We start from the raw sequence: 7,534 nt of genomic DNA, 5'->3' as shown, positions 1-7,534 counted from the left end.
AACCAGCGGGGCTACTATAATCTCAGCCACTCCCTTGCTCTTGGTTGACACTCAAATAGAGCTGGTAGTCGGTAGTCTCTTAAAAGCAGTATGTGTCAAGCCACCCTTTCTTATCTCCCCGAGAAGTGGGATAGCATAGTGTCCTAAGGTGAAGAGGCCAGAGGTGGAGGAGAGGACAAGACCTTTAAGAGCTCGCACAGGAGCAGACGACGCTAAGTTTTCTGCGCCATACACGAAAAGGGGTCTCTACAGATTAGGGAAACGGGCCATCAGATTCACCTTGGGAGCTGGTTAACCAGATTTCAGGGAGGACCCCACTAGTGGCGTTTCTGATTCCGTAGGTTTAGGTGTGGTCGTGAATGTGCCGTTCTAACGAATTCTCCGGTAACGAGGATGCGGGCCCAGAGATTCCAGGACCCCAGGTGACACCATCACCATCCAAGCTAACCAGCAGCAGGAGAAAAGCACGGAGGGGAGCGACGGCTGTCCAAACATCTTTCGCCACCTTCATCCTCCGTCGCCGGGAATGGGTCAGAACAGGGAAGCGGCAGGAGGAGCGATGCCGGCGCCTTAGGAACGGGAACTCCTCTCCCCAACTTCCGCCCCTGGGGAAAAGCAGAAGCCATCAGCTCCAGGAGAGCAGCTCTCCAATTCTTAGCCTTTAGATTCTGGCTCCGGAGACAGCCGGTCTTCCCGGTGTCGCCGGCGTCGCCGTACCCTCGCTGTAGACCGGCGGACTGCAGGTGAGGGCGGGGGCCTGGGCCTGGTGGGGAGGCGACTGGATTAGAGTCTGCCCGGATCCCGGACCCTTCTTCGCCTGCGGCCCGGGAGAGCTGAAGATGGCTGCCCCCGAGCTCCGCGGACAGTCACGTGTCGTTTCCCCCCTCCCCGCCCCCAGACCAGACCCTGCAGGTAGCGCGTCCCGGGCGACCCATGCCACGGTGGTACCAGCGGTCGGTCTAGAAGGCCGGAGCCACGGGAGGCTGCTGTCTCTGCTTCGCGATCACCGTCCTGGGACCGGGTTCCACTGCCCGAGCTGGAGATCTGCTGGCGACCCGCACCCCGTGGGGCCATTGGGCATGCGCAGTGCTCCGGCCCTGGTGCGGCGCTCTCCAGGTTTTCGCCGCAGCTCCGAGCGGCGGCGGGAGGTGGGGCCCGGACGGACTCGGGCCCCCCCCCCCCCGGTTCTTCCCGAGAACTCCTGGGCCTTCGCGCTGCCTGGGGCTGCGCGATTTAGGAAACCGGCAGACCTCTGATTTTTCGGGGGATGATGGTAGTCTTATGGATTAGAGCTTCGGAAAAATGTCCCTAAGAGTTTGAGGTCTATCCATTTTAAATGATCAATCATGAGGGAGTCACAAGTGTCGCAGCTCTTGGGCTTGGTGGGGAAGAAAGTGCCAGTGTAGTTCGCCCACAGCTGTCCCCGAAGGTAGTTTCTCCAAGGCTGAGTTTGTGTCCCCAGCCTTCTAGCCGCCTTTCGCAGCACAACTCTCGGGCTGACTCCTAATTGGGCTTCTGATCCGGGAGGATGAAACCCACCACCTGGGCCCTTTCTCTTCTCGTTGTTGGGGGGGTGGTGGGGGCGAAAGGGACCGCATCTCCAGTTCCCGTTTCTAAAAACGGAAAGGACCCCCCACCCCCAGTTCCCACCCCCAGCACACCCCACGGCAGGCTGTCCTGCGGGACTCAGCTGGGTCCCCGGTCGAGCGTCCGCGGTCCCCGCCCCCCCGGCCGCCGGGAACACCCGGAGGAACGGACTGGCGTCGCGCGGGAAGCCGACCCGGCTCCGCCGCGGACTGGGCATGCTCGGCAGCCCGAGGTTCCAAGTCAGAAGCCTTCTCGCCAGCTCGGCGGCGGCCGGAGCAGCGGCGGGCTGCCGGCTGGACGGGATCAGGGAGGGCCGCTTCGGGCGGGCTGCTCGTCCCGGGAACCTGGCACGCCGACGGGAGAGCGGGATCGGGTGCAGAGCCCGCACGCCGCCCTGCCCCGGTTTCGTTCCGCGGCGTGGGGCTCGGCGCGTGGAAAGAATTCCGGCGGCTGCCACGACTCGCGTGCAAGTGAGTCGCGGGGCGGGGGTGGAGGGCCGGCCTCTGGGTCGCGAGCGGCTGGATCTGACCCGAGTCTCTCGGGCCAGGCCTGACCTCGGTTGACGGCGGGCGGGCAGCCCGGGCGAGGGGGCGTGAGCGCCTACCGCGCGGTGTCGCGCGTACCTGGCGTGCGGTCCCCCGCGGCCGCTCGTGGGGGGTGGGCGCGGGGGAGCGCTCTGGCGGCCGCGATCCCGGCTCCGAGGGGGCGGGCCGCCGGCGGGGCTCCCCCGCCAACTTGGGCGGGGAGGAAGGCGGAGGTGTCCGTGGGCACCTTTCCGAGGTGCTGCGTGCGGGCTGGAAGGCTGCCTGGTGTCACATTGGGGCGAGCGGACCGTAGCGGGGCCTGAGAACCCGGGACTGAGGACCTTTCCAGGTGGAAGCCAGTCAGAGGTCCCGTAGTGCTTAGGGGTGGACCCCCAAAATCGCAGCCCCACCCCCACAACCCTGGGCGGCAGAGTGACAGTTGGTACCTCCTGGCCTGATCGCAGCGGGCCAAGAGTCCACGGCTTTGGGATTCCCTTCAGCACGGCCCCTCGATGACCCCCAACGGCTTAACAGGTGGGACCCCCCCTTCCCGGAGGAGCGAGCCCCTTCCTTCCCAGGCGGTGTAACAGCCCCTGGCTCGCGACTGTTCTGAGACCCCGCGTGTCCTCACCGCGTGGGGGTGTTAAAGGGTAAGGCCTGCAGGGGCATCTGCGTAGCTCTGGACGCGGTTCGTCCAGAGAATGAGGGGTCTGAGTGATCGTAGGCGACTTGTCAAGGGCACATCAGTGGTAGCAGCGCTGCCTCTGCCCGGATCTTAACCCACACTCCGACTGTCTTCCTCCGGTGGCCCGGGTGTCCTGGTCCATCTAACGGATTCTGGATAACGCTTGATCCTTTTTGACTGCCGTGTGTAACAGTCGGGGTGGAGGATGCTGTGGACCTGGGGAGCTGAGAGAATCCGGGCAGGTGCTTCTCGGATGTTTTATTTCACCTTCAGACAGGACCGAGTTCAGCGCTACACACATAAAGACATAAGGCTGGTTTCTGACGGGAAGTTTATTTTCAGTGTTCTGAGGCCTGCCTTCTGTCATAGCTTTCCTGGAATTTACCTTCTTCAGATTGGGGGGGGGGGGGTCTAGTTGGCTACCTGGTTGTGGAAGTCGTGAATGCCTGTCTTGGTGTGCTGTCTGTCAACTCCTATGCCTTGCCTTCTGGCACTAGGGGCTGAACATCAGCAGGGGTGGGGGCCGAGGGAGCAGAAAAGAGTGAGATTGATGAGGTCTGATCCTGGTGGAAGTTGCCTTCCATTAGGGAGGCAGTTTGGGTCGGAGGCAGGGGAAAGGATGTCCAGGCGTTTCATTGGTCAGAGTGTTAGGTGTCCAAGGAAGAAGCCAGCTGGGGTTGGGTGCTGATGTGGTCAGTTTTTTTTTTTTTTTTTTTTTTTTAAAGGGAAGCCCAGGGATGTTTGGTGATTCAGCAGGTGGCCCGTTTCCAGCTCTGAAGCCTTGCCTTGGCCAAGCAAGCCAGCAAGCAAGCTGCAGAGCCTGTGCCCGCAGCTGGCGGTGCCTAACTTTGGGGAAACCTCCGAGAGTGGCCTTCTTATGTGCACCAAGTCTTCTTTCCTTGTTTCACTTCCTGTTTCCTTCTGGATGCCCTGGTCCTTTGGGTTTCCATGATGCTCCTCTTAAACTACGGAGCACATTTTAAGGTCTTTATCACAGACTTGCTGGGTAGCAGGAGATGGCCCCCACTACCGTTCAAGTCAGGTAGTCACTGCACAGAGAACCCCTTTCTGTTTCTGCTTCAGAGACCAAAGTTTTTATTGTTAGTAAGATAAATACGTTTTTGCCACTTGTCACTGACATTGAACTACTTCACATACCAGGGCACTTAAAAAAAAAAAGCCACCCTACTAATTCAACATATTAAGTTATTAAAGGCACACATTGTTTAAAACTTCTCACTCGGAGAACTCTAGTGTCTTGCATGCCTGACCTGTATGTAGCTCAGTAAATGCTTATTCATATTTAAAAAGTTTTTCATAACAGAAGAGCACTAGAATTACTAGAATTTCTCATTTTTTATGTCTGTCAGCGGGATTCTTTCCTGAACAATTTTAGAATAAAGAATGCACAACAATGTCTGTGTATGTTGTGTGTGTTGGGTACTGAAAGACCCTTGTGTTTTTTCCTAAGATGCAATTGCCCCTTGTTGACCATAAGATAAGTTTTACACCAAGAGCTCGATACTTGTTCACATTTTCATTTCCAGCTTGGGGCAAGCACTTCTCTTGAGCCAGAGTCAAGGCACTCTTTCGGGGCTAAGTCATAAAAACCTAAAGGAGGACTTGATGCTAGGCGCAGCTGGTTTTAACTAAAATGTGCTCCGGACCTTATCCTATGTTCTTTGATAAAACCTCATTCCCTGCAAAGCATTTCAGGGGACCTGTAGGTTCCCAACTTTGCCATCCAGTGATAAACACCGCTGTAGAGAAGGTAAAAGCTGCTCAAGGACTGAGCGACCACGCTGGCCAGTGTTGCTCTCCCGAGACAGATTACAGAGGCTGTGTCTTACGTGCAGTTTGGGTGGTAGCAGTCTTTTTTCAGAACTTTCTTGGCATGCATGGGTGTTAAAGATTTTGGCTTGTTGGTCCAAACAAGAATATACATGCAAGAGAAAAAAGGAGAGAGAATATAAATGTGTATTTATTGCTTCCATTCCACTAGCTGTACTGTAGTTTTTGTCACCTTAGTTAGGGTACCCAATCAGAAAAAAAAGGTCAGTTTTTTTGTTTGTTTGGATCAGTTTAGTTTGGTGTGAGGGACAGAGAATGAATGAAAGAGAAGAGAGGGCAGGTCTTGTGGCCAGGGAGATGGCTTGGTTCTGTGGCTGTGGCAATAACTTCCGGTTTCAGTAAAACTGAGCTGAGCTAGTGAACAGGTGTGGCTTAGTGTTGGCTAGAATGCTTTATCTCCATCCAGAGTCTTATCTCAACGTGCAGACACACTGCACACTGATGTAGACATGGAACATTCCCACACACAGATCCACAGACAGACATACAAGCAAAGAAGGGAGACACATGCACGTAGACACAGGCCTCCTTCACCACAAGCCAAGAAGAACCCCAGGTCCTTTCTAATCTGTCAAAGGGAAAACAAAGCCTCAATGGGATGTTGCCTTTTGGAGGCTTGAGTTAACTCATGCTATAATTGAGGAAGAATCCCTCTGCCTCAGTGGCCAGCTAGAGGAAGCAGCTTTTTTAGGTCAATGCAGATGAATGAGAACTTAGAATTTAGGTGTTTTGTTTTTTTTTTCCTCTTAGACATGGTCAGCTCTTGGCATCAGATCCTCTCACTGCACAAAGCCCCTTGCCTGTAGTTGGCATCTCCATTTCCTTCCATTCCCTCTGCTGCAAGGGGAGTCTTTTCTCACGGGGTGGAGGAGATTTTGTCCAGGCGGTGTGCGTGCATAGTTGTTAAAGATGTTGTGTTACTTGATGTGTTGTCTTCAATGTGCGTGAATGGTGCTGAGGCTGTGGATGGGGTAGAGTGCTTGCTCAGCAGGCACAGGGTCCTGGGGCCCATTTGCAGTACTGCAAAAGGAAAGCACTAAAACCCTCCAAAAAACATTTATCTTGGAAGCATTCCAACATTTCCTGAGAGCTGACAGAAATTTTTTCAATGCTTTACTAGGTAGTTTTGTGTAACTCTGTGCTTGTTCTATATAGCAAGGTGTCTGGTACTCTATAGGGTACACATATATATTCATTCACCTAGTGTGTGTGTATGCAGTCATACATACACATATTTATATTATGTATAGATGCATGACTGTGTGCATGCTAGTGATAGATGCATAACTCATTTCCACCCTGTTACCAAGGGCAAAACTAAGTGAAATGCTGGCTTCACTCTCTTCCTGATGTCCGTGGAAGGATCCTAGGGGTGGTAGTTTAGGAAGCGTGCTTCCCACCAGCGATGCAGAGTTTAGACCTCCTGAATCAGAAAGCCTCAACTCAGAAGCTGCTGGTCTGCGTTTTGACATACCTAGTCTGGAGATTCTGATGGAAGGGGGCGTTGGGGAACTGATGTTCTTGGGCTCTACATCCAGGACCCTGCTCGGGGTGGCTGAGAAGTAGAGTACCAGCACATGTTGAGTGACCTACTCTCAGAGCTGCTCAGCGGCTATGCACTTCCAAGCTGGTTTCAGGGAGGATACCCGCATCCCTGTAGTGTTGGACATTAACCACCTCCATAATTTACCAGTGGTCTGTGGTTAGCTAATGAGCTCCCTTTGGTTTAACGTGGACTTACGAGATTTTTAGTGAATGGGGGTGTTTTAATGTTATTTAGTTGTTATTCTGTTTCTTGGACCAGCTGTTCATTTTGTCCTGTGTTCCTCCCTTCTTATTCTCTATTCCCTCCCCCACATTAGAGTTTCTTTCCCCCCTTTTTATTTCGTGAGACAGTATTCCTAAGCCATTGATTAAACAATACATCCTTTCATAGTTTTGGTGAGGCTGTTTTGATTGTGTATCATGTTTCCACATACACATGAGACTTTGTCAATTTATCCAGAGTTGTAATTTATATAAAGAAATCAATTTAGAATATGTACTTTCCTTTTGACAATTTAGCTGTCACGAAAGTGCCACAGTGAAGATAGCAAACATTTCTGCTAACCCCAAACATTCCCTGGGTCCGTTTTGGAGTCAGAACCTCCCTGTTATACTCAGACTTGTGTAACCATGTAGCTTGTGTTTCTTTAATTTTATATAAGTAGTCCATAAAATATGGTACTTTTTTTGTGTCTGGTTCCTTTCATTAAACATACTGAATTAAAAATATATACACCGGGTTTAAAATATCTTCTTTTGAACTGTGACACAAGACAAAGAGCATAGCCCTTCTGGGCAGTCTTCCTTGTGAAACTCGGTAGTGTGATTGTCCAGGTTGGGCAAGCATCAACATGATCCCTCCATAGAACGATGTCATCACTCCAAACCCAATTCTGGCCCCTTAAGCTCAGCTTTCTAATTTTGAGACGCCTCACAGGGCTAGTATTTTGTTTAGTTCTTTCCCAGTGTTCTTCTATTTCTGTGCCAAACCCTTATTTCTTCCGTAGAGATTGGCACCATGTTTGGTACAGTGGCATGGGGCCCTCTTGTTCTTAGACATTGGTTTGATTATATTTGGATGGTTGCTCTTCCATATCCATTTTGAAATGCTTCTGAAGCTCTCAATAAAGTCTAGGCAAGGTGATTGGCGTTGCTTGCGTTATAGTCTCATGGGGAGACTTGACATTGTTTCTGTTTTTATACTGTATGCTCATGGCCATCCTTCCTTTAAAACAATAATAGTTAAATAAAGTTTACAGGTTTTTTTGTTGTGGTAACACTTTTCCCTCATTATTGGCGTTAGAACCTGAATTCAGGGCCTTGTACATGCTACACACATGCT

At 52.2% G+C, this 7,534-nt stretch overlaps 1 protein-coding gene across 4 annotated transcripts in view; it reads left to right on the top strand.

Moving 5' to 3' along the window:
- Positions 1-602: 602 nt before the first annotated feature.
- Sgms1 (sphingomyelin synthase 1) overlaps positions 603-7,534 on the top strand; it is a 257,314-nt gene continuing 250,382 nt past the window's right edge. For 2 of the 4 annotated variants that reach the window (XM_029537483.1, XM_029537494.1), the window contains exon 1: positions 1,806-2,057. The gene's annotated coding sequence lies outside the window, so the exon portion shown is untranslated. Of the gene's footprint in view, positions 744-1,805; positions 2,058-2,691; positions 2,762-7,534 lie in introns of those variants that run through there. The other 2 variants (XM_029537492.1, XM_029537493.1) reach the window with 2 other exon arrangements.

Source organism: Mus pahari, chromosome 1, assembly GCF_900095145.1.
Source record: "Mus pahari chromosome 1, PAHARI_EIJ_v1.1, whole genome shotgun sequence".
Classification (NCBI taxonomy): domain Eukaryota; kingdom Metazoa; phylum Chordata; class Mammalia; order Rodentia; family Muridae; genus Mus; species Mus pahari.
The sequence above is the reverse complement of the archived record's forward strand: the minus strand, read 5'-3'. Positions and strand labels throughout refer to the sequence as shown.